Raw genomic sequence first — 27,372 nt, 5'->3', positions numbered from 1 at the left:
GGGAGATAGATGCAGAAGAATTGGAAAGACTAAGGTCATCTTTAGTTATGTATGTCATTTGAGGGCAGCCTGGGCTAAAACCTCTATTAAAGAAGGAAAAAAAGGAGGGAGGTAGTCACAGTGGAGGGGGTGGGATTTTGTGAAATAGGCTTCATCCTTAGTAAGAACATAGAGGCTGATGTTAAGATTCCACGCTGTGTATTTACAGGTTGCTATGGATATTCTTAAGGGATGGATGTGTACAGGGCTTTGTATGTTTAGGTGGGCAATTATAGCTTATCAATTGGATCAGAGGTTATTGTGTTGTGTGTTCTTTCTTATGGAGAATTGAGTTTGGAGAGTGTGGTGGCAGAAACACTGGGCCACCACAGAGTTGGGATGTGTGTTTCTGGCAAGATATCTAGCAGATATCTTGGGGCACTGCGGTGCCAGATCTTGTGGTGGCAAAAGAGGAACATTTAATACAATTTTACAACAACAGAAGTGTTAGGGGAATGAAGTAAATGCCTGTAGTTGGATTTCTTGTTTTCTGGCCCTGGCCTATTTGTTTAGGCTGGAGACTATAATTGGTTGGTTTTTAAAGTCTTCTCTACAACATCCTCATGAGACCCCACTCTGGGATATGCCAATGTTTTTCCTAGCTCCTCAAAGCCAGGAAAAAACAGACCTTGAGTTTTAATGTCAAGTGTAAGAAGGGACCTCTGCTACTCACTTACACAAAGGCCTGTGGGCTCCAGTGCAGGGAGGAGCCTGGCTTTTAGATAGTTTGACTTCAGTCAGGAACTACTGTGGCTCAGGTATGTCACCAATGGTCTAGGTCCCTAAGCCCAGAGATTTATAAAATATAATTGGATAAAATAATGGTTAGGTGATGACTACGACACTTCTAATTCTTAAGAACTCTTATAAATCTGTCTGTCTGTTACCTCTCTTGAAATGCCTAGCATAGCAACTGTCCTCTTGACACACTCCCAACCTTCTATGAACTCCATGAGAACGGGGGCTTGGGGGGGGGGGGTCCAGCTGTAGGTAGTTTCTTAGGGTTTTGTTGCTGTGAAGAAATACCATGGCCAAGGCAACTCTCATAAAGAAAAACATTTAATTGGGGCCGGCTTACAGTTTCAGAGTTTAGTGTATTATCATCATCATGGCGGGAAGCATGGCCGCATGCAGGCAGACATGGTGCTGGAGAAGGAACTGAGGGTTCTACATGATCAGCTGGCAGCAGGAAGTGGACTGAGACACACTTCCTCCGATAACACCATGTCTAACATCATACCTCCTAATAGTGCCACTCCCTTTGGGCCATTTTTATTCAAAACCCCACAAGTGGGATGGCAGGAAATGGGTCCGACAACACAGACTACAATGGCCTGTGTGAGAAGCAATCCCTTCGTTGATTTCAGATCTCATGGCTCCAGCATAGTTTTTCACCCACTGGAAACAGAATGCATTCAGGGTGATGTGTTTTTATGGTGTGCCTACTGTGTGCCAATGCACGTGATCAGAGAATTCTGGTCCCACTCTGAGTGACAGCAGGCTTGTGGGCAGATAGCATGCAGGAGTAAGAAGATGCCGTTTTTTTGTGACAACTGGCAGGGGACACTGGGTAAGATGAGAGTGGGGGTGGGGAACAGAGTAGAAAAGGCTAGGATGGGAATGCCCCTGGGAAAGTCGGAGCAGCAGCACTACGGTCATCAACTGCCCCAGAGGCTTGAACCCAGAGCACGTGAAACACTTGGGACAACCTGCACCATGAAGTGTCTGCCATTGCAGCTGAGGGAGAGTGCCCAGTAAGAGGGGCACTGGAGAGACCGGGAAATACAAGTGGAAAGACAAAGACCTCAGTGGAGCAGGTCACAGTAGGAGCCCACATAGGTTTGGATGAGGAGGACTAGGGGCGGGACATGGGGGGGTGGTGGTCAGAGGCCTGGAGAGGGAGCTGGCAGGATGTGTTGGGGTGACAAAGTGAGAAGAAGCCCAGGCTGCTTGTGAATGTTCTGCCTGAGAAAAGGAGGGATCTGGGAGGAGGGAGTTGGGGAGAGGCAGTCAGCAGATCACTGTCAGAGAGGCCATCCCATGGCACCTCTTGAAGGTGCTGAATCAGAAATCTGAGAGTATGAACTTCAGACATAGGCCAGGTAAAGAAGAAAAGGAAAATGGGAAGGGAGAGGAGGGGAAGGGAGGGAAGGAAAGGGTACAGTCTGGAGTCTGGGTGACATCCAAGACCTTCCAACATGAACAGATCTGCCTAAAGGGACAACAGGGCTCAAAGGAAGGCTGAGAGCCTTCCCAATAAGGACTAGAGATCAAGAAGCCTCTTGCTGGGATAGGCATTTACCGTTTGTTTGTTTGTTTGTTTGTTTGTTTTAGGATTATGTGGAGACCCCAGGATTTCTAGACAAGGATCCCTAAGGCAAAGGGTCAGTGCTATATGGGTATAAGGCACTTTCCCAACTAGCATGAAAGTTTTGAAATTAACAGACTCATGGTCCCGAAGTCCACTGAATGATGCCCCAATTTCAAGGCCCTTTGGAAGAGGCAATCCAGGCTCCCCCTGGTCTCTGCATCTCTGTCCCAGCTGGGAACTGATATGGCTGCCAACTGGTTGCTGCTTCCAACTCCTGAGTTTTCATTAAGACCCTGGCATCTCCCCAGAGTTTGAAGGAGTCCCGATTAATTACAGGCAAATGTTGGCTCTCCCCCCGGAAATCTGCAGCCCCAGCCTGGCTCCATCCCCTCTGATTTTATTAAAACCCACCTTGCCAGCCAGGACCCTGGGATTTACAGCCACAGCTAATAGGCTGCCTCCCCAGGAGACATAAATCTGAGCGTTCTACCCAGGGAGCCGCTTGCTGCTAAGAGGCCGGTTAATTGTTCCGCGTCGAGGGGTCTGCAGAGGAATGTTCAATTAGGCCTTGAAAAAAATTTGGAGCATTAAATAAGGTGAACAGGGATAGGGTGCCATTGTTTTTTTTGAAGTGGAAAAGAGTCCTTGCTTGCTCCCAGGGCCTGTAGCAGGCCCAGTGCCTCCTCTGGGTGCTCCTCGCGGGTCAGAGTGGTATTTCGAGTGGACAAGTCTGCATCCATCATCCCATAGCCCACGACAGCACTTGGAATTTGGTCAACCACAGACCAGCTGCATGTCCTTGCAAGAGTCTAGTCAACTCTCAAAGAGATGCTTCCTCTTCTGTAAGACAGGGTGACACTGTTTTTTCCACCACCGCACAGCATTGCTGAGGATCTCATTCATTCATTCATTTATTCATTCATCAGATAACTGTTTGCTGAGGGCATTTTCTTGTCTTAGTCTCTTTCAGTGATTACATAATAATGCGGTTGACCAGATGGCTTCAGCACCAATTCATTTCACAGTTCAAGAGGTTGGAGTCTGAGATCAAGGTACTGGCATATCCAGTGTCAAACCAGGGTGCCTTCCTCATTCGTGAGTGTGTTCTCACGGTGTCCTCACGCGATAGGGGAGACAACTCTCTGGGAAATCTCTTACAAGAGTGCTAACATGGTTGAAGCTCCCCATCACCTCCCAAAGGCCCTGCCATGTTGGGAGGTTAAGATGTCAGCATATGAACGTGGGAAAGCATCTTCTCTGTAGTACTTCTGTGTGCCAGGAAAAGTTGCTAAGCCCACTGAGGGGGGACAACAAGACCCTGCTCTCAAAGCGTTCCCATTGTCACAAAGGATCAGGTAGGGAGATTTCAGAGATTAGTATGGGCGAGTGTGAGGGCCAGCACAATTGCCTACCCCCATCAGAGGACAACACCAGCTAGGAAGACTTCTTGGAAAAGGTGACATGAGTGACCTCTGTGTGGCAGTGCACAGCTCAGCATCATAACCTCACCCCAGGGAGCACCTTCACTTACTTCTTTCCCAGAAGGTGTGGCGGTAATATACAGTACACAACTCACAATGCAACCACAGGCTGTAGGGGATTGCTATATACGAACAACCTGAGGCTCGGAGCAGTTGAGTGACAGGTGTGTGCCGACCCAACTAGTTAGTAACAGAGCAGATGGTGAAATCTTCACAGTGAGATGAGGGGGCCCAGACCAAGGGCCTCTACGAAGGCTTGGCAGTGATGTTCACAATCTCCAGACCTCATTTTCTACTGGGTCCCAACTTTGGGCAAAGCCCACCCTTGGAGAATCACCACCTCTGGAGACCTGAACCCTGACCAGCTCTTGGTTAGCTCAATAGCCCTTTGCCAGAATAACTAGACTGTCTCACATCCAGGCCACACAGTGTTAGAAGGCTTGTGTGCTGTCTCTTTTCTCTGCTTGCTTCACTACTCTGCCTCGGTTTCCTCTACTGCTATTAGGATCGAAATAGGCAGCTTGCAAAGGTTGCTGTACTAGGTCTCCAGGGAGAGCTGGTGGGAAAATCACTCCTCAAGTGGACCATGCCCATGCTGGGAGAACAGGAGGGATTACCATAATGCTTTGCGCTTTTATTTTTAACCTGCGTGAAATCCTCAAAGCCAGCGGCTGCCAGAAAAGGCTAAGCCATAGTCTATGCTCTGTGGGGAAATCAGGTTGGCTTTAACTGCAGAAGCACATGGTGTACAACTTATTTATCTGAGAAACACAGAGAGATTCAAGGCCACCCCAGCCAAAGCTCTGTCTGTGACATTAATTCTGTTTGCTCACAATTAAGGCATTTGCTGCTGCTGCTGCTGCTGCTGCTGCTGCTGCTGTTGCTGCTGCTGCTGCTGCTGTTGTTGTTGCTGTTGCTGCGGCTGTTGTTTAAAACCGAGGTATCACCATGGTGACTGTATCCTTCACTGCCTCTCCTTCTGAGGTTGGACTTTTGCATGGCCTGCTGTGAACAACTCCTGTTTGAACACAGAAATACTTTGAACCCTAGGACTGGGACAGCCAGGCTCGTAAGCACAGGAGCCAAACTGCAACAAGTTGTCAAGTCTGTGCCCTGGCCAACAAGGAGCCTGGGAGACCTCAGCTGCCAGCTCATAGTGTGCCAACTCCTAGCCAGCAAAACAGTGTGGTGGGTGCGTGGTAGATGGCTACAGCTCCCTGAAAAGTCTGCTCACAGGATTACCCTGTGTAGAGCAGCCTGGAAGTTACAGTCAAGAAGATGAAGCTTATGGCCACAGCCTCCTGAACTGCTCTGCCCCTACTCCTTTCTGCCTACTATTAAAGTCTCAGGCAGAGAGACCTGCAACACTCCCTATGGGGTACATCGAGAGAGGAGAAAGCCCAAATACACAAGGCTGAGAACTCAGAACAGGCTCTACCGTGATTTGCATGGAAGTCCTCTGGCTCCAGCAGAACTGGGCTCACGATTCCAGGTCCTGAGTTGAAATGTTTGCCTCTGCTGGTCCCACTTTGCCCCCTGACCCTTCTATTGATTCTTCCAACACCTGGCTACACACAGGAAAGCATGGCTCCAAAAGACAGCTCAGGTAGCAGTCCCAGCCCATAGCCCCATCAGTCTGCCCCACTCTTCCTGCCTTCTGTTTCTCTGCTGTGCACAGGCTCTGTGTTGTAGGCACTGGTACCCTGTTTGGGTCACTTGGACCCTGTCTTTCTCTTTGCCAATGAAGAGTCCATGGAGACTCAGGTAGCTGCAATAGCCTTTTGACGCAATGGCTTATGCTCTAGCTGGGAGACTAATGTTCTGGGCACATACCTGGGAACAGGGACACAAAGGAAAAATGCTGTCCCCAACCACATCCACCTCCACAGCCTTAGAGAAAATATCCTATATGGGGCAGGGACATGTGCACATAGTAAGAGGCCACGTGTTAGGGCCATGGGCAAGTAGCTGAAGGGAAGCTGACAGAGTGAGGGTGCCTATGCTGAAGAGGTGGCCAGGGAGGGCAGCCAGGGCGTACAGGACCATGGGATAGCATCTAGGGCAGCTCTTTCTCCTCCTCCCTTCCCTGAATCCCAAAGTGTTCCAGAGTACCCCACATGCTCCCTTCAACTGTTGCAGCCCCTGGTCCAGCCACTTATGAGTGGCATCTTCTCCAGGCCAAGGGGTGTCCCTCCTGGCCAGTATCCAATGCTTCCTGTTTTCTCAGGGAACAATTTAATACACAGGATTTGGTCTCTGGGAAGGCTGGAGGGGCTGCAGCAGAGTGTCCTAAAAGTGACCCTCAGGGTGGCTCCCACAGCTTTCATTATGTCATTCGAAGGAGGAGGAGGGAATTTGGATGATCTTCCAAGTCTGCTGAGCAGGAGCAAATAGCATTGCAGAGGTAAGGGGTTTCAAGGGACACACAGGGTGGTCACATAGATGCGGGCCTGAGCATCTAAAACAACACAGGAGCCACCTTGAGCAGTATATAGTAGCTTCTATCTCAAATGAAAGGAGATCTAGCCAGGGCTGCAGTTAGGATCTGGGGGTAAAAATCAGGAGGTCATTGCTGCCTCTGATATCTCTTGATGCCCACCGGGACAGAGAGCAGACTGTAAGTTCAGAGTATAGCCATCACCTGGATATTCTGCCCTGTCCCTAAAGTCTCCAGCGACTTTCAAGAGCTGACTTAGACAACCTGATCAGATAGCACATCCATCGGAACCGCAAGTGGTGAATTGTCCAGAGTTTAGAAACAGTGCAGGCTCAAGGGCACATCCTGCTCCAGGAAGGCCACCACATCTCCTCAGTGCAGTGGTAATCTGGCTGGGACCCAAGTCTGAGATGGAGTTGTTTTGATTCCCAGACTTGCAGCGAAAGGAATTGAGCAGGAATGTGAGGTTAGGAGCTCACATCTCCCCTTCTACAGTGGCTTGATGGTCCCTGGGGCTCCAGCCAGCCTGAGGATCTCCAATCTATCTCTACTGATCATCTCCCTGAGAGGTGTCCATGCCCACCTCTGCACTCCCAGAGCCTGCCTGGGCCTACTTCGTGCCACCAGATACAGATACTTGAACCAATGCAGCTGACTCCTGCTGACCTCTCTGCTGCCAGATCCCCATTACCTGACAAGCCATACTGGCATTAGGGACCCCAGATTGAGCTGATATGTCTGTCCACTGCCTCAAATCCTTCCATGGCTTCCAGTAACCAAAGGATCAAACCTGGACTGCCCCTCTATCCTGCAAACCCTTTGTCAGCCTCAGCTCTAACCAAAAGGACATCCCCACCAACACTCTGTCACTATACCCTGCCTTCCATCACATCTACTTTCTTCTGCCTGGTACCCTCCTACCTTGTTCCAAATGGGCAGAGCCCAGTCCATAGCTTCCTTCCCAACAGTTGTGTTCCCCATGCATGGCTGTCTCCTTGTCAGTCTCTTCTGAAGGACAACTCTTAGATGCCCTTGGCCTGACCTTCAAGACTTCCGCAAGCCCAGGGCTCATGCCTCACATAGAGAGGCAACCAGGCACAGCTGATTGGCTGGATACAGGATGAATTTTTTAAAATATGGGTGTTTATAGTCAGTGAAAACTCAGGATGAGGGTACCTCTGGGGTTACCCACCCTCCATCTTCTCCTTCAGCCCCATGGGCGTGGTCAAGGTGGGAATATTTTCTAGGAGAGGAAACTGAGGCTGGGAGAGGAGAAGGGCAGGGCTGAGAGCAGACACAACCCAAGAGACAGCAGATCGCCCCAGGTCAGCACAAAGTGCTACAATTAAGTTTCTACCAAGAGGGGCCTTTTGATCCAAATTATATAGCCCCTGTACTCCTGAGCAATTAACACTGGGGCCACAGGTGGTACTCATGGCTGGTGAGGCTGTGTGGGCGACAGGAGCCATTATCATCTGGTGCCGTGTTGCCTGCCCTGTCCGGCCCCTCATATAGGTCCAGCCCAGCCCAGCATTTCTGGAGGGCTACAGACTTCTCACACTGTACTGGGAAGCTCTAGGGGTACCTGTCCACTATGGGCTGCAGCCTTGGGCCTCCAGAAATGAAAGGGAAACTTCTGATGACCTGGTTCCCCTTTACTCCCTCTCATACTGCCTCAATTCTTCCTCCTCTCTCAGAGAGGCCCACCCTAACTAAACCTGTGGCCCTCTCCCCTTGGCACGCACACACACACACACACACACACACACACACACACACACACACTTTCCCCTGCATCTCTCAGGAACCTGGCTTACAGTAGACATGTTAGAGATGCTTAATGAACACATGCTTGCATGCATGAATAATTATGCATGCCAGTAATTAACTGTATGTCTTTGAGGTCCCCTTACCCCTCTCAGCTTCTGTGTACCCATGTACAGAACAGGACGAATGAATGACTATTAAGGCTACTGAAAGCAACAAGGGAGGTGTTTGACAGGGCCTGAGTTCTCTTCTTGCTCTTCTGATGGGGATGTGCTCCCCCACCCAGTTCCTGCAATAGCACTTGCCAGCCAGTTAACATGATGTCATATCTTTGAGTGAATGCTGGGATCGGGTGGGTAATGCTTCATCTGATGGAGCCCCATCAACTATGAAATAACTAGGAACCTCAGCACTGTGAGCATGCTTATCATGTATGTCACGGTGGGAGGTCTCTGTGGGCAAGCGACATCACGTTATAGTTGGTAGGAAGGAGGAAGCAGGAGGAGATTGGTTTCGGCACTCTCTGGTCCGCCATTAGTAAACACTTGTACTTGCACACACTGTTGACCTTTGCCCTTGGAAGAGAGGAAGACTTTGCAATCCTCTTTGCCAACATCACTGTGGAGGAAGGCTTGGCCATTCCCATGGGTCTGAGACATTGGATTCTTTTCCTTTGTTTTTTGAAACAAGGCTTTTCTGTGTAACTCTGGCTGTCCTGGAACTCACCATGTAGATCAGACTGGACTTGAACTTAGAGATCTGCCTATGTCTCCTGAGCGCTGGGATTAAAGGCATGAGCCACCACCGCCTGGCTTAACATTGGCTTCTTAATGTGGCTGGGCTCATGTCAACAATACACCTTCACTCAGGGCTCCCTCACTTCCCACACTGTGGTTCTTCACATATGGGCCATTGTTGCAGAGCCCATAGGCTCTTTGTGATTGGGGGTTGGGGGAGGGAGAAACAAATGCATTTGCAATAGGAAAGACTCTCCACCAATTAGCTTGCATTGGCCCCTCCTAAGGCTACCCCAGCAAGCAGCTTGGCTCAACTCCGTAGCTTGCTTTGTTAAGCCTAGGGTCCAGGTCTCTGCTCCTCAGTGGGTCCTCAAGGTGTTTGACTTTCTAGGCTGTCAGCAATGCTGGTTGACGCTTTCTGTCTCTGAGTTTGCTAGCAAGTTACCATTAGAGAATCCACTATGAAAAACTCAGAGCAGAAATGCTGAAAGAGTATGAGGGAACCACACTCAAAGTGGGAAAGTTTACTGTCATGGTCAAGGCTGAATCCCAAAGCCCTAGAGCTGGCTTGGGGCCTCAGAATATCTAGAACCAAGCTGAGCTGTGTTCCTTGGCACTGGCTGGTCACACCCCTTGGCTGTCCCAGGAAAAAGAAACATGACTTACTATCCTCCAAGAAGACAGTTCCTGGGGGAGGAGAATGAAGAGGTAGGTGTCATCAGAGGTACATGTACCATACCCAAGCATCCAGCTTCTACCAAGACTGCAGCTCCCAGAGCCACAGGATGTCCTAGGAGCACAATGCAACACCAGGGTCTGGGTGAGCCACTCTGGCCACAATAATATATTCCCAAAGTGTGAGTGTGCACATGGAAGCAGTTGACAGTGCCCCCATTCTGGTGTTGTGTGCTTAGAATGGGCTTGTGATTCCTTCTAGGGGACAGTTGAGGCCTTTCACTTCCTGCCTCAGAGGGACCAGCCATGTTTCTTGACCTTTCTCCTCTTCTTCTTCTTCTTCTTCTTCTTCTTCTTCTTCTTCTTCTTCTTCTTCTTCTTCTTCTTCTTCTTCTTCTTCTTCTTCTTCTTCTAAATACATGCTTCTCACCTTTGGGTTCTTTACCTGACCATTCTACCCAGGGCTTGGGATGACACAAGGCCCCAGACATTCTAGTGCCCTTCTTACCTCAGAATACTGAACTTCATAACACCTCTTACGTCTGCTTTGCCACAGCCAGAGATCTGCTCAGGGTTCTAACGATCAGGATATGGGTGACTTCGGTACCTACCACCATGATTTCCAAATATTTCTTCTGTTTCAGGGAAAAGCAGGGACAAGCACGGGCCATGATGAATGAAATTGAGGTAGGCATCCTGACTTGAGCATGTGCTACCGGGATGTGAGTGCTCAACTCTTCAGGGAGAGGGACTTGAGTATCTGTCTGGACTGCAAGGTAGGAGTGCCATGGATGTTGAAGAAAACTATGCCCTTGACTTGGCGTTTCGTGTCATCTTGACATCTGTCAGGACCAGCTCTCAGGAACCCCACCATCGTGTTCACAGACTAAATGCTGTGAAATGCAAGATAAACTGTGCTTCATGATTGAAATTTTCATTTAGAAAAGAAACCCCAACCAACCTTGCCCTGTTCCACATTATTTACTATGACATCTTGGCGCCTTTCCCAGAGCCCTGCATCTTTCACAGCCAGGCTGTCCCGCCCCAGGGTCTCCATGAGGCACAGCACAAGAGACAAATGGGGCCAGCTCTGCTTCAGGTACTAGGGACTGGCGTCAGCAAGCTCGGACAGATAGCTAGCCCTGTGAGGAGGGGCTGCCTCAACTAGTAAAGCAAAGAGTGAATCAACTACTAAGGTCATAAAAGAGTAGTCACAGCACCATGGAACTGCCTAGAAGATTCTAGAAGGTTCTGGAACTGCGATATTCCAAATAGGTGCCGTGGAAATTTAGGGGAGGCTGGAAAAAGAAAAGGAAGGATCCTACTACAACTCTAGATGGGAATGCAAGAATTGTGGACCTCTTCACAGGGGAGCCACCTATCGGGTAATCACTGATGCTGCCAGGCCCCCAAAGAGAAGACTCAGTGGTTAAGAGCACTTGGTGCCCTTCCCAAGGGCTCAGGTCAGATTCCTAATACCCACATAACAGTTAACAACTGTCTATAACCCCAGTTCTAGGGGAATCTGATGCTGTGTCCTGGCCTCCTTGCACATGGCGCACAGACATGCATGCAGGAAAAAAAAAAACATCCTACACATAACAAATGCCATCAATGTTGCTGCGTCCAGCTCTCTGGAAAGGAACAGCAGGAGGGGAGTGGGTAGCAGCCCAAATACCTTCAGAATGGTTTGGGTTTCAATTGGGGCCTGGACTGGGTTTGGATTGATGATATCTCTAGCTTGTTTCTTTATTCCTATGAGGACAACATAGCTGGGAGCCTACAGTGGGTTAACTCTTATTACCGTCTCTAGCCAAGAGCTGTCTTGGGGAAAAGCATCCACATGACAAATCTTACTGGTTCTCTTGAGAAATCTTGTATATTGTCTTTCTACTCAAAAGAAAATTAAGCGTGGCACTGGAGAGACATATTTCAGTCCTTTTATATGTGTGTACATGACAGAAAAGAAGGGAACTTAGCATGTGAGGGGGCACAGGTGTGCAGTGACGTGTCAGCAAGGCACATACATGGTTCGCATCTGCGAAGGTGTTAGATGAAACCCATTATTTTGTTCACTAATTTCAAAACTTTTGGTTAAGTCGTATTTTCATCCTTCACTTATTTCAAAAGGACTTTTTACTTTCCCTTCTGATATCTTCCAACTTTTGGCTACTTAGAAGAACAATAACTTGATTTGTCTGTAATTATTGGGAGTAGAAAAATGGTCAATCCGTGTAGTACCAGATACTCAAGATGAGAGGGACCTGGCTTCAATACCCAGAGCCAGCTAGCCTATCGAAATTGTTGAGCACTGGGTCCTAGTGAGAGACCCTCTCTCAAAACCAACAAAGCCAACCAACTAAACAAACAAAAACAAAAAAGAAGGGTCTGGAGAGATGGCTCAGCAGTTGAGGGCACTAGCTTGTCTTGCTGAGGACCCGGGTTCTGTTCCCAGTACCTTTGCTGTGGCTCAGAATCATTGCCAATTCCAGGCCATCAGACACACATCAGGGATGCATGTGGTGTACAGGGAAGCAAAACACTCAGATGTATAAAAATATATCTAAAAAAAGTCTCAAAAGAAAAAAAATTAAATAAAGAAATAGCAAAGAGGCCATTCGAAAAGATGCAATAATTTTACATGATCAATAAAGCAACTATTGATATCAATAAGGTCTTAAGACATGTGGAGTCTGGTGGTATTGGTATTGGTTTGTAACTCCCACTACTTAGTAGTCTAAGGTGGGAAGATCACAAGTTCAAGGCCAGCTTGGGCTGCTGAATGAGTTTAAGGTCCGCTGGGGTTGACCTTAGTGAGACCCTGTCTCAGAATCTTAAGAATCCAGAGAGTGCCAGGCACATGGCTCAGTGCTAGAGAGCTTGCCTAGCGTGTGTAAGGCCCTAAGGTCGATTCCCAGCACCACAAACCAACCAACCACAGTCAGGACTCACAGAATTGCCCAGTACAGCTAGTTGCACGCTTGAACACCATGTATGGATTAGACAAGCAGGGCAAAGGTCATTAAGAACACGAAAGGCTGAAGAGTCTAAGTTGGCCCAGTTGACTTTTCTGTAATATTTCATTCAACAAGAGCCGTATGCACATTTTTAAGTACTCATAAAACATATAGCAGACTAGGTCATAGTCTGGGTCTTAAAACTAATCTCAGTATATTTCAAAGGATTTGGGTCATCTAAAGCATGTTTGCCTGGCGTGGTGCACCTGGGAGGCAAAGGCAGGTAGATCTCTGTGAGTTTGAGGGCAGCCTGGTCTACAGAGTGAGTTCTGGGACAGCCAGGGCTACATAGTCTAACCATGTCTAAAACAAAACAAAACAACAAAACGAAGCAAAAAGAGTGTTGGGGCTGGGGATTTAGCTCAGTGGTAGAGCACTTACCTAGGAAGCGCAAGGCCCTGGGTTCGGTCCCCAGCTCCGGAAAAAAAAAACCAAAAAAAAAAAAAAAAAAAAAAGAGTGTTGTTTGCTCACAAGGAATGGCATTAGAAGTGACTGTTAGAGAGTTAGAAACTGTGTGTGAACCACACACATCTGTGCCTGGTGCCTTTGGAGGTCAGAACAGAATCATCAGATCCCCTGGAACTGAAGTTCCAGATGGTTGGTTGTTGTCATTTGTGTGCGGGGGAACTGAGCCCAGGCTCCGGGAAAGAGCATCGAGCACCCTTAACTGCAAAGCCGTCTCTCTAGCCCATCCACTCCTGTTACTTTAACTATTCTCTTCAGTGAGGCTCTTTGCTATGAAACTGAAATAACCACTCCGGCTTTCTTCTCATCGGGACCAGCCTGGCCCATCTCCATCTCGTGTGTTTTCCTGTAGATTTTATGGAGACAGCTCTTTTTACTTCACCGGGGCTGTATCTGCCTTTTAACTGGAGTGTTCAGACCCGTCACGTTCACTGTAAACCTGCCATCTCGCCGTCTGTTTTTGTTTTGTTTTTTTTTCATTTTTCTCCCTTGTTCTTTTCATCTGTTCTATCCTCTTCCTTTTTTATTTTAATTATCCCATTATAGTGCATGCATTGATTTATAACTCTTCTGTTTCTTTACTGGTGCTTTGAGCTTAGGTACATTTTTAATTTATGAAAAATTCCTTGGAAAGATTTTACTTTGTAGTATGTGTATGTGGGGGGGGGGGTGTGTGGGGGATGGGCAGGTGTACCTTCGGGGGGCCAGAAGAGGGTATCTGATCCCCTGAAGCTGGAGTTACAGGTGGCTGTGAATATCCAGCATGGGTCCTGGAAATCCAAATCAGTGGGAGCAAGTGATCTTAACCACTCGAGCCATCATTCAAGCCCACAAAAATAGAAAAAGTTAAAGTTTTATTATACCACTCTCCATACAGTATCTCTTCCTTTTACAAACTACTTTTAAGAGTTTCTCGTTATCTTCACTATAATGCCCTTTGGTAAGGCTTCCTTCGTATTTCTTGTACTTTGTGGATTACAGTTGTCTTCAAGTTTGCAAAATTTAAAGCTACTACTTCTTCCCCATCTGCACTACTTTTCTGGACACACATATTAGCATACATTAGCATGTCACTGCATACATTAACATAGCATTGATCCACATACATTTGCATACTAGAAGCGGTGGTAAGTACTTTGAGGTTTTCATTTTTCTCAGTGTTTTCTTTTTGGATGCTGTCTGTTACAATGTCTCTACCTTTGTTTTTCCTGCTGAAGTTGCTAAATTACTGTTAATGTTACTTTTGTTTGTTAGTTTCTAAACTGCTGTTAATGCTACTTTTGTTCAGTTTTCTGTCAGACATCTTATTCATTAAAGTTTAGCCCATTCTGAAAGCTTCCCATTCCACCTCACCGGCTTAGTCGGCTCCTTTTCCTGGGATGTTTTCACAGGGGTTTTTGTCTCTTTCCTCCTTTATCCCTGTCATGTTGTCCTTGTTGTTCTGTTGTTTCTGGAGACTGCTTTTCTTACCGTGTATTTTATTTCCCTGCTCCTGGTCATTTTCTCCCACCCAAGTAGTAAGCAGGGCCAACATTGCTTAACTTCTGAGATGGGCTACGTTCAGGGTGTTATGGCCTAGACTGTAATAACACTCTACAAGGATGCTTGAGTTCTGTTGTTATTATTTTTTTTTTCTGCAGAGCAATTAGGTAAAATTTGGAAACCATTTGTTCCTTCTGAGGTTTGTTTTAAATCTTTGTGAGATGGTATCAAGACAGCCTTTAGTCTGGGGCTAATTTTACCCCTTCCTGCGGCAATAAATACCTCTCTGCGTTCTCTGCCAGACTACGAGGCTTTTTCACCCTGGCTGCTACAAGCACCAACTCTTCCAGACCTGCTCAAGCTCCGGGGGTTGCTCCTTGTAACTTGCAGACACATCGGAGGAGAGGCTAAAATCCTGTCGGCATCTTTTTAGGTAGGCTCCCCACCCCCACCCCCTTTCAGACAGACAACAATGAAAACAGCTAAAGTTTCTTTGAAAACAGCTAAGGAACGGTGAGACTCCACCCTCACACAGCTGTGACTTGGAAATTCTGGGTCTCAAACATCCTGGTGGGGATTCCCTAAGGTCCCTCCCACCGAACTGCTGACCTTGGAAAGATGGAGTGGGCGTGGCCAGGGCTCCACGCACCTTGATTTGAGGTAGCACTCAGTGGTCAACTTAACACATCCACTTGGAAAGTTAGGATCTGGTGTTCTTCCTTCCAACCCACGCCTGCTTCCTCTTGCACCCCATTTTAAGAGCAGGATTTTGCCCCAACTGTGGCAGAAACACGTCCTTCTTTGGTCTAAGAGCACTCCAGTTTTGAGCTCTCAGTGACTCGCCTCTTGAAGGTGTCATTGGACAAAGGGGTGTGTGGCCATGATCTCCAGATGGAATAAGCTGGTTGCCAGTCCTCCTTTCCTCGAGTTTGGTGGCTTTCTTTCTAAAAAACAAACAAAAACAAACAAACACACAAAAACAAAAAACAAACCAAAAAACCAAAACCAAAACAAAACAAAACAAAACAAAAAAAAACCCCACAAAACAAACAACAACAAAACCATGATGTGGGAAGAGGGTGCTGATGAGGGAGGAGCCTTGATTAGGAGCCCTGAACCCCATTCTAGCAATTTCCAAGATTCTTGACTCATAGAAAAGTGAGTCCTGTTTGCCCTCACCTGGGTACAGAAGTCAAATTCTTCAAACCCCTAAAGGACAGCATCAACTTTTCCTCCTTTGTTGGTTGACTCCTCCCCTGCTCCATAGCACTCGAGAGGCAGGCAGGGAGCCAGAAGCATGGAGAGGACTTAATGACATTGACAGAGACATGAGGAGCTGAGAAGCTTAAAACAGAATAGCACCATTGCCCACTGACATTCGTTAGTTCCCCCAGTGAGCCAGCCTTCAGAGAATGGGATGTGGGAGAAACTCATAGTGACATGGTCCAATGACCTAAGAATGAGGCCCAGACTCTCTGTTGCTTGTTCATGCTACTTGGCAATAAATCCTTCTGTCTGCTTTTCTTTACCTAGGAATAAAAAAGCCAAGCCCCTTTCCAGATGCGCAGTGCCCATCCCAAAGATCCTGACAGTACTTTTCTCCCCCCTGTACAGTCAAATACTTGTCAAAGCACCATCTCCACATCCAGAGACCTTAGGTTGACCTGCATGCTAGTATATGCCACTTACACTTGCATTCAGGAGATTGAGGAAGCCAGAAGAAGACTTCAGATCCCCTGAGGCTGAGTTACAGGCGGTTGTAAGCCATCTGATTTGGGTGTTGGGAATGAACTTGGGTCCTCTGGGAGAAGAGCAAGTGCTCTCAGCTGCAGAGCTGTCTCTCCAGCCCTGTCCCACCCTTCCACAGATGAGGAAATTGAGTTCAGTGGTGCATCTGGTCAGAGGCAGAAGCAGGTCTCAGTAGCTCTGTCCTGGGATCCTTGCCTTGAGTGGTTTACCCAGTCCACTGTCAGTTTGTAGTGGTTCCCCACCCTTTTATGGTTCCCCCATTAAGATATGATTTTATGAGCTGGAGAAAGGGCTCAGCCATTGAAAGTTGGGCTCACAACCAAAGATATAAGATCTCAAATCTTAATATGTAGCCCCAAACCTTGTCCATAGCAGGACACTTCTCTCTCCCTAGCATCATATAATATATACATATACATATACATCATATACATACATATACACATATACATATAATTTTCATGTGAAATTGCCCCACACACCCCCTCGGTCACAACAACCTGAATGCTACGGTTACAGATATTTCTCACACACCCAACTCACCCAGTCTATTTAGTGGAGGGAAATGCCTCACTGCTTTGTGATATCAGTGCCTGAATGTTCTAGAATGTGGAGTGGAGTGGTTTGGGAAGTCTTAATATTGGAAAGGGGAAGGAGAAAGAGCAGTAGGAGAGGAAGAAGAAGATGGAGGAGGGAGGGAGAAATAGAAGGAGGAGGGAAGAGGAGGAGGAGGGGAAAGGAGGAGGAAAGAGGTCTCATAGTGATGCACTGAGGTGCTAGACAGGAGGAGGTGGGAGGTGGAAAGGGAAGAAGGAGGAGGGAATATGGGAAGGAGAAGGAGGACACAGAGGGGGGAAGGTGAAGGGAGAAGAAAGAATGAAGAGAAAGGAGGAAGGAGGGAGGAGGGAGGAGGGAGGAGGGAGGAAAAAGGAGGAAGAGAAAGAAAGGGAAGGAGAGAGGAAGAGAAGGAAGAAGGGAAGATATGAAAGGAAAGGAAGAGGAAGGAGGGGGAAGGAAAAAAGGAGGAGAAGGAGAAGGAGAAAGAAGAAGACATTTTCAGCCCAGGATTCTTAGGAGTAAAGCACATGGAGAGAATTTAGCTCAAGGTGTTAAGGAGACAGCATGAGAGAGGAGCTGCAAGCTCAGCTTCCTCTGCTAGAAATTAGTAAGAGTCACTGGAAACTTCTGAACACAGGCAGTGAGTCCAGAGGGTTTGTAGGAAGTTCACCTGCCCATATCTACCAGGTGGACCACGTGGGTGAGGGACCACGTGGGTGAGGGACCACGTGGGTGAGGGACCACGTGGGTGAGGGACCACGTGGGTGAGGGACCACGTGGGTGAGGGACCACGTGGGTGAGGGACCACGTGGGTGAGGGACCACGTGGGTGAGGGACCACGTGGGTGAGGGACCACGTGGGTGAGGGACCACGTGGGTGAGGGACCACGTGGGTGAGGGACCACGTGGGTGAGGGAAGGTGCCTGGAGCAGGATGAGAAAACAAAGGATACAGACCAGTGTGGAATAGGGGATCAAGGAGTGGGAAGGAGAGAGAAGAGAGAAATGGAAATGGATTCATAAAGGGAAAGAGCCAAGAAGGCTTCCCCTCCACAGGTCCTTCGCATATATATCGCAGAAACTTCCTTGGAGTCTCAAGATTACGGTGGCAAGCAGCAGGAGTTCTGCGCTTAAGAGAAGGTTGGGAGGGAGGGACATGGATGGGAGGCTGAGTGCACTGTTGTCAGCTCGGGACTTTGATCTGCTCTCAGGGCCTTCAATCTCAGCACCAATAACAGAATAGATCACTGTAGTTCTTGACTGAAGTAAGCTTAAAGGAGCTTACTTAGGACAACTTGAGAGAATGTACATTCAGGAATGACCGTTACCATTTTCCCATCCACCACTCTCACTACAACTACCAACACCATCACATCATCACCACCACTACCACTACTGGTGCGTTTGTAAAAAGAGAGGGCAGATAGGTCCAATGGAGGTGCGGTGAGGTGTGGGTCTGCAGGCCCATGCTGAGGCACCCCTTCCCCCTGAGGGATCAACCACACAAAGGTATAGTATAAAAATAAAATTTATTCGGGGCTTGGGGAGGGGAGTTAAGAGGGTAGTAGGGGCAGAGAAAGGCAGAGAGAGAGAGAGAGAGAGAGAGAGAGAGAGAGAGAGAGAGAGAGAGAGAGACGCAGAGACCAGCCATCAGCATGTAGAGGGAGAGGAGGAAGGGACTGGGGAGAGAAAGGACAAAGGGCAAAGAGGGTAAGAGCAAGAGAGCAAGAGAACAAGGAGGGGACAAGCAGCCCCTTTCATAGTGTCTGGCATACCTGGCTATTGCCAGGTAACTGTGGGGTGGAACTTAGAATGCTAACAACTACCACCACAGTCCCCGCTGCCATTACTATCATCCCTGTCATTAATAACTACAGCATTGGGGTTGGGGATTTAGCTCAGTGGTAGAGTGCTTGCCTAGCAAGCCAAGGCCCTGGGTTCGGTCCTCAGCTCCGGAAAAAAAAAAAAAAAAAGAAGTTTAAAAAAAAATAACTACAGCATTACCATTGTCACCATTGCTACCGTCACTCCTAAAACCATCACCACCATTATCTCTATCACCACCATCATGACCATCTCCCTCTCACCATCATATGACAGAAGCACCAACAGTCCACGCAAGCCTCCTCATGCTGACTTGACAGAATGGAAACTGGGATACAGAGATTATCAGAACAGGAATTTGAATCAGAGACTCTTAGCCCCAACCACGGTGTGCTCACCAGGACACTAGCCATGTGAGAAATGGTCAGACAGCACACTTCCTTTTCCGGACTCCCAGGGAGCAGGAGGAGATGTGATGGACCCTGCTCCTTTCCCCTGCCTCATCCTGCCTTTCCATGGTCAGCTGTAGTTACTCCCAGACCCTTTGCAGGACCCCTGAGTGAGGCTATTCTAACAAGTGAATCTTTTCCTCTTCTATTTCATCTGTTTCCTTCCTTCCTTTTTCCCCTTCCTCCTCTCCTTCCTACTTTTCTTCCTTCTTTTCTACTTCCTCCCTCCCTCCCTTCCTCCTTCCTTTCTTTGAGGAAAAAGTTTTAAAGTAAAGGAGACAAAGAAAAAGACACATCAGGGGTTGGGGATTTAGCTCAGTGGTAGAGCGCTTGCCTAGCAAATGCAAGGCCCTGGGTTCAGTCCCCAGCTCCGGGGGGGGGGGGGGAGGAAGAAAAAGACACATTAGGCACCATTTTTGGGGGTGGGGGAGCCTCTAAACCTTGATTAGTAGCTGAGATCTGTAGCTACAGAGGGAATACAAGAGCAACTCTCACAGAAAACCCTGCCCTGGGTGCTGTTAAAATTCTTCTGCACTTCCAAAGACCTCCCACGACATTCCTGAACAATTTGCGTGGAGTTGCACAGAGGAATCTGGGATATACCAAGCCCTCCCAGAAGCCTGGCTCTGCTTTTTGTCTGAGCCAGTCGTGTCTTTCTCATGGACCATTTCCACAAGTCTCCTGGAATATTCATAGAATAACCTGTGCAATTCCTAATGGGTTCCCATGAAAACCCCCTGAGTTGTGAGACCCAGTGAGCTCCGAGATACAGAATTCACACATGGAACATCTCCTGGACTTCCAGAGAATTCTACACTAATGCTCACATCATGCTAAGAAAATTCCCATGAATCGTTAAGAGAATTTACTTTAAATTATCTGAGAAACCTCAGGGGAGATTTGAATAAACCCATCAACATTCCCTGGGAACATCAATTAAGACCCCACAACTAACCAGAAGAGGAGGGCCTTTCCTCGGGGGTCATTTTGGGAGGGTTTGTCTACAGGAAGTGACGTAGCAAACCACTACTGCCGACTGTTCACTTGGCTTCTCCGGGGGGCTCTAAGGGCTTTCTCATGTGTTTTGAAAATCACTACTGTGGTGTCACCTTGGTGTCACAGGGCTTGTGCCGTCACTCAAGATCGAAGGTGCTCCATATTGCTACCAAGGCTGATGGGTCAGACAGCGTGGGTACCAACTGTCCTAGATACTCAGGTCCTTCCCTCGACTGGTGCTTTCCCTTACTTCCCAGCCAGCTGTATGTCATCAATCCCTACCTCACGTGCCTGAAGCCTTAGGCTCACCATGGATGCTCTCCATTAAGCCTGACTTGGTGAGAACCCGGGATGCTGGCACACCGTTGGGTATCGACAGAGCAATATTCTTTTCAGCTTGGGATATGGAGTCGTGAGGATCTGGATCTCCATGGAGCCCACCCTGACTCCCCCTGCCAGGGAAGAATCCACTGGCTTTTGCAAGTCAGCTTCCTCAGAAGCAAAAATGACAAGAGCTCGGCAGGGGGGACAGGGCTGCCACACAAAGGAGCTGCTCAAGGAGTGGTCGAGGAGGCAGCTAGGCAGCCTTACTCAAGCTCAGCCCACAGACACTTGCCAATGCTTAGCCTGCTCCAGTCAGTTTGGCCCTGGCCCAGCTCTGGAGCCCAGAAAGAGGCCCATTGAGCTGATGAGTGTGGCCTCACCCAACGCGTTGGACCTTCTTCATTCTGCCTTTACCCAGCAACCCTGATTATGCCTTTAGGGCCAAGACTTGTTCCCTGCCCTGATTTGGCTTGACTCCAGCCTGTCTCTGAGGATTCCCCTCCTGACAGCTGCTCCTGGGTTCACCAAGGCTAAGCTCAGTGTCCTGGCCTGGTTCCCAATCCTAACTCATTAGGCGTGGGATGAATTATTTCAGGTCTGGCTTCCTTACAGAGCACACTCTTGTCTTTTTGCTAGGAACTCCAGGGTGCCAAGATACTGTCTGGCACCCATGAGGGATGGATGGATATTCTCTGACAGAACGGTGACCAACCCCATGGAGCCATCATGTAATGACAATAGTTCATGCTCCCCAGCCATTCCATGAGCTCTCTAAGCCTTCCCACAGGTGGAATGTATCCGAGAAGCACGAATTCTGTGGAACAGCATCGCACTTGGAGATTGCATCATGTGCTCACTCTGCCCCAGGCCCTGCATGTGCTTTCCCTTCTCTAACACTCAAGGTTGAAGCTATTCGAGGTTGCTACCAAAGCTGATGGACCAGACAGCATGGGTGCTAACAACTGTCACAGAAACTTGGGTCCTTCCCTCGTCCGATTCTTTCACTGTTTCTATCTCACTGTGTACTGAGAATCCTGGCTGTCTTTATCAGATGGTGTTGCAATAACAGAACGTCAGAGACTGAGCAACTTAGGAACATATAGGTTGTTTGGAAGAGTCACCAATGCAAGAGCTTGGCACCAGCATCTTCATGTCATGTGCTAATGTGGAGAAAAGGAGGGCAAGTGTACAGTGAGAAAGACCCACCTGACTTGCCCTTCTATCCAATCTCCACAATAATGAGGTGCTTCTGGAAAAGCTCCTCCCTTCAATTCTCCACTTCCTAACCTGTGACAGCAAAAGCGAAAGCGTCAGTCGAGTCTGGGAGGGACAGTTCAAATCCCAACGTTACTCTGTCCTCTCAACATCAGGGTGACTGGGGAGGAGGTGTTAGCTAGGGTCGCTGGGTCCTCATAAGAACAAGGATGAGGAGAGGAGGTCTGGGCTCAGCCCTGACCTGAAATTACTAACTCCTTCAAAAGCAGAAGGAAGCCAAAGCATCTCAAGGCAGCAGTGTGGAACCCCCTCCCCCTCCCCATTGGTCCTGGCTTCTTCATCCTCGACACACCCAAGGGCCACCTGGATTCTATTTCCTTAGCAATTCCCTTCAATTGCTTAAAGCAATTCTCTTAAACACTTTAAAGCCCTAAGTGGTCACACCAGTGAGATCACACTCTGGGTGTGTGTGTCAAACTCTCTCCACAATAACCTGCTCCCCTCCTTCCTGGGGAACAGCCCTCGGTTTCCTCACTGGCCACAGTGCTAGTTAGACAAAAAGAAGACTTCCTGTCTGACTTCTTTTGAAACAGAGTTTACAACCTAAATCCTGACCAACGGGATGTATGACTTAAAGGAGAGGAATGTGTCTTTTCCCTTTGTTGTTCTGTCCTGCTTTCAGGAATGTGGGTATGATGACCGGAGCTGTAGCAGCCAGATTAGACTATGAGGTGATCTGTAGAATAGAAGTCTTGTGCAAAGGAGCGGAGACCTTGATCTTGTTGTTCTCCCAGCCTTTGAGTTTTGCCTACATTGATTGTGATAGCTTATGTTGATGGTCAACCTGACAGGATCGAAACACTTTGAGGATGTATATGAGGAAGTATCTAGGTTGGATTAATTGAAGTGAGAAGAGTCAACCTAAGAGTGGGCGGAACCATTACCTAGGCTTCAGTCCCAGACTACATAAAAAGGAGAAATTAAGATAAGTGAGGTGAGTGACAGCAGTCATCTCTCTCTGCTTCCTGACTGTAGACACGAGGGGCAGGGAGTTGGGACTGGTGTGTGTGTGTGTGCGCGCTCGCGCGCACTACAGCACACACGTGAAAGTCAAAGGACAACTTGAGTCTGTTCTTTCCTTCCATTCTTTGGGCCCCTGTATTAAACTCAAGTCATGAGTCTTGGCGCAGGCACTTTTACTGGCTGAGCCATCCCAGTCAGCCCGTTGTGCCTCTTCTTTTTAAGGTAAGGCTCTAGGTGGAGATATACTCCATGAGTTTATGCAACCACTGCCACCTCCCTCTGGTCCCTGGTCCAGAGGGAGCTGGGGCTTTGTAGACCCAACTGAAGAGCTGCAAACCTTTAGCTTGGAGCATCACACAAGGGACAGATCAATGAAGCTGTCAGTGGTCACACATCTAGGTCCCTCCTAGAATTCTTTGGGTGCTGGGTCTTTCACTCAGGATGCTCAACATCCTTCCAGGAGCCTCAGGAAGCCAGGCATAAGGTCAGATGTGAGAAGAGTCTCAGACCCACCTCTGGCATTAATAGCTTGGGTGACACAATCCAAAACCCTCTGTGGCTCCAGCAGAGGCAAGTCCTCCATTCTAGGACTGTTCCAAGTCATTTGTCTGTTCTTTGAGACAGTGCTTCCTGCTAGACAAGTGGTTCTCCTCTTGAGACCAGACACCTAAATCCTTAACAGCTCGCCCTGGGTATTGGATTATATACAACATATAGCTGACAGTCCCTGGCTCAGACATCCTGCGTAGTTAGAATGACATTCCTGGTTATTATGGTACAGAGGCAGGGTACAAGGATACCAGGTCTGGGGCACTAAAGAGAGGGTTGACCCACCACGCATCTTACATTCCATTCCATGGAAAAATCAAACCCCTTCATCATCTTTGAAACTCAGCTGGCCAGAGGACATAGGCAAAGACAGGAAGCCTCTGTTCCCGTGCAAAACTAAATTGAATCTTTGCCATGGGCCAAAGGCCACTGGTTCTATTCAAAATTCATCATTTCAAGCAGGTGGCAGCTTTGTGGTCTTGATTGAGCTGGTCACTGAAGTCACGACCTTGGCCGTGTCACTGGGTTTTCTTTTCCTTTTTTTTTTTTTTTTCTCCTTGTTTATAAATAGGAGTAATGAGAACGTTAGGAAAGTAGAAGTATGAGTTAGTATGTGTCTGGACAGCTGGCACCTCGCACAGCCCTGACTCCCCTCGCAGGCTGCCTAGTTCTGTCAGGACATCTCTGACCAGCTGGGAGGCTGCAGCAATCTTCCCCAGCCGTGGTCCCAGAGGGAGCTTCAGAAGTCAGTGGCTGGACAGCACTTTTCTCTTCCAAAGAGGGATCAGCCATGAGGGGCGTTTGCAAGAGCTGTGATGACATCTTTATTCGTGGTAATAGGATTAGCATGGCACCACAGAGCCTCCTGGGCAGAGAATGGGCAAGACATCTGGGGAGGTGGGCAGGGAATGCTGCAAGCTGCCAGGAAGTAAGACACCACCCAGGGGAGGGGCCATCCCTGCCCCTCTGATGGATGTAGGAACTGGAAAATGGAATTATCCTCATTGTGATGAATAGAGGCTTACTGCTCTGACTCTGTACACATGCACACGTGCTCAAGCGCGCACACATACGTGTACACACATATTCATGACTCTGTGTGTGTGTGTGTGTGTGTGTGTGTGTCAGGATGAAGGGTTCTTTTGTGCCTTCACACCCCCCCAAGTACCTCATTCAGGTGAAGTTCTACTCTGGGAGTTTCGAGTTCTTGATTAACTCATCCCCAGTCCAGTCCAGGTGGCACCTATATGGACGCTCAGCACAGCAGTGTCCAGGGGACTATGACTTCCTGTCAGGTTCAGCAGAAAGCTCCTTCATCATGTCCAGCCCTTTTCCCTTCCTGGGAGTCTTTCCTGGGACATTCTCAGAGGCTGAACCCAGGTCCAAGAGAGGCTGAAGACGACCTTGAGTTTGTCATTGGGGGCTCTCACCAGACTCTGCTACCTCTGATAGAGTAGTCCGGTGGTTTAAAATGTTAACATGTTATAGTTTTGGTTATTAGCTTTATTTTTCCACCCTATAAAAATGTTAATGCATCCCTTTCCAATCTTTGATTTTGATAGAATTATTACTTAAAAGTATATTGCAGGGGTTGGGGATTTAGCTCAGTGGTAGAGCGCTTGCCTAGCAAGCGCAAGGCCCTGGATTCGGTCCCCAGCTCCAAAAAAAAGAAAAAAAAAGTATATTACAGAAGTTATACAACAGCACCCATATATCCCTTAATTAGAAGCCAGTGCTACCAAGTGTTAGTGCTTAAACTAAAGTGCTTGTTCCCTTCTCTGTTCCTCTCTCGCTACACATAGACAGTGAGCTCACTCTTTAGGCATATATATGTATATATGTGTGTATATATATATATATGATGTATCTGCATGTGTGTATGTGCATTTAGATATTCCGTGCTCTGTTCTAACTCCTGATACATACCCAATCGCCCCAACTTAGGACTCCACAGATTCTAAAGACCTTTTCTTCCTAAGTCAAGATGCAACCAAGGTCCCCAAGGCACTTGTTTTGTGTCACCGAGAAGTCCAAGGGCATACAGAAGGCCACATGCCTCGGGCCAGGTTGTCCTGAACAGTGGTCAGCTGTCCAGATGGACCTGATGTGTGGCCGCACAGATTTGATTCTTGCCTCTTCTGATATTGCTTTAGAAACTCACCACCAAAGTATACAACCCCAGGGCCTGTCACCGGGGAGTCCCAGGGGCCAGTGTCCTTGCTTAGATGAGAGCATGGCTGTCTCTGGCAAGTGACTCTGGGCCTCCATGGATGTGCACTCTTTCCACTGGCCCCTTTCTCCTAACTGTCTAAACCCTGCTTTTGCTTTGAGCATGTGTCATGCGGTCAGTTGTGATTGGCTTGGGTCAGCCTGGCCTTCCCATCAGCCTTTGCCGAATCCCTATTTCCCCGCCCTCCCCTGCAGTCAGGATTGGCTATGTTGCTGATCAGTCTAACGATAAGGTGTAAGGAATTACACCTGAGGCAAGGCCTCTTGAATCTTGTTCTGTGCTGATATAAAAAGACTATACTTGAGGAAATGCTTTTCTCCTGCTTCCTTTCTACTCTCTGCCTTTGAACTTGATTGTGATGCCTGCAGTTGTCATGGCTACTTGTGATCATAACATACCAGGCACTATGACAAAGAACCAATGTGCCGTGGGTGGCAAAGCTGGGAAGAGCTTTGCTCTATGATGCTGGCCGATCCTCAGATCCTTGGGAAGGAAGTGTGTGTCTACTGCTTCAGCTACTATGGAAAGCATTGCTAAGTGATAGGCCCTCTGAGAATCATGTAGAAACTATAGAAAATACAACACACAAGGAAGTAAACACAACAGGGTTCAAAACAACAAGAGGCAGCCTAAAGAGCCTCACTAGCCTGACTCCTTACAACAGCCATTTTGAGCCCAATTGGCTCAACTATCAAAAGCCTTCCCAAACAGAAGCCTGCAGGCAGACTGTCCATTGGAAAGATGGGCCTCGGGGTTGGGGATTTGGCTCAGTGGTAGAGCACTTGCCTAGCAAGCACAAGGCCCTGGGCTTGGTCCCCAGCTCCGAAAAAAAAAAAAAAAGAAAAAAAAGAAAAAGAAAGAAAGATGGGCCTCCATGTCTTCTTTTAGCCAAACTAAAAGTTTGTTCAGTCTACAAACTTTAACAGAACATCTACTGTGATCAGTTTATTCATCGAACATTTTATGAGCACCTAGTCAGCCTCCCAGTGAGTGACAAAGTCTTCCCGTCTGACCCGACCTTCTCTTCCAGGCTCAGGCAGGTTCCTGCCATGCTCCTCAGCAGAAGCCATTGCTCCCATTGACACAGAAGGTGAAACTGAGGTTCACAGAAGTGGTACAGGTCTGCACAGCCACCCAACATCAGAGCCAGAGACCACCGGTGGAGTGAGTGTCAGCAGCAGGGGCTCTCCATGGGAGGCTGCGGCTTACAGAGTGTTAGAGGAAAGACAAGGTTGCTTCCCACTGCACTGGGTAATGAGTTCCTTATTTCCATCCCACTTTATCAGATACAGAAACTGGATTATCTGCCCAGCTATGGGCTCAGGGTCATTATCAGCTCATAACCTCTGCTTTCAACTTCTTAGTCCTAATGGAGTTCCACGCTGACCGAGCCATGGCCAACCTGGCACCCCTCCCACATATTCTTATAGTCCCTATCTTCTTTAGGTCTTTAGCAAGGAGACTTAGTAAGCCAGGCATGGCCACCCCACATCCTGTTAGGAAAGCAGAAAGAATCCCATGGTGCTGAGATGCCTACTGATGCAGTGAGCATCCTCTTGTCCCACTCTTTGAAAGTTCACTCATTCTGCTTTATGGAAACTGAGGCTGAAGGAGTAACACGCCCTGGAGGCCATGCAACATGATTGCAGGATAGGGCTTAGGGGAACTAGGCTCCCTGTGTGTCTGTGACCCTAGAAGCTGTTCTTTCCCAGGGTCTTAGAGCCACAGGGATTATGTGGATAAAGGTCTCTAATTTGCTAGCTTTGGTCAGCAGGGGTGCTGTGGGCTCAGGCAGGGAAAAGGCAGAGTCCTGTTTGAGAGGAAGCCAGGTGCAGACAGATGATGGTGGAGGGTTCCTGCTTCCCTAGACCTTGAAATGGCCCCTGATACAAAAGCATCAAGCTTCCATACAGCTTAAAAAGAAACACTTCATTCTGGGTCAGGCAGAATGTTCTGGGGGGCTAATAATGGTAAACCCTTGTCCTCTCTAGGGCTCAGTTTTCCCACAAGCATTTTGTTCCTGCTCTCAGCCTTCTCCAAGATAG

General features: G+C 48.2%; 1 long non-coding RNA gene across 2 annotated transcripts; it reads left to right on the top strand.

The window, feature by feature from the left end:
• Positions 1 to 9,803: 9,803 nt before the first annotated feature.
• LOC103693088 (uncharacterized) lies at positions 9,804 to 26,567 on the top strand. 2 transcript variants are annotated; one of them, XR_595846.4, is made up of 3 exons: positions 9,804 to 10,832; positions 14,715 to 14,845; positions 26,358 to 26,567. It is a non-coding gene; the product is annotated as an uncharacterized LOC103693088 (long non-coding RNA). The 2 variants fall into 2 exon arrangements; XR_005493359.2 differs by having other exon boundaries at positions 9,804 to 10,910.
• Positions 26,568 to 27,372: the final 805 nt, after the last annotated feature.

Source organism: Rattus norvegicus, chromosome 14, assembly GCF_036323735.1.
Source record: "Rattus norvegicus strain BN/NHsdMcwi chromosome 14, GRCr8, whole genome shotgun sequence".
In the NCBI taxonomy this organism is placed as follows: domain Eukaryota; kingdom Metazoa; phylum Chordata; class Mammalia; order Rodentia; family Muridae; genus Rattus; species Rattus norvegicus.
The sequence above is the reverse complement of the archived record's forward strand: the minus strand, read 5'-3'. Positions and strand labels throughout refer to the sequence as shown.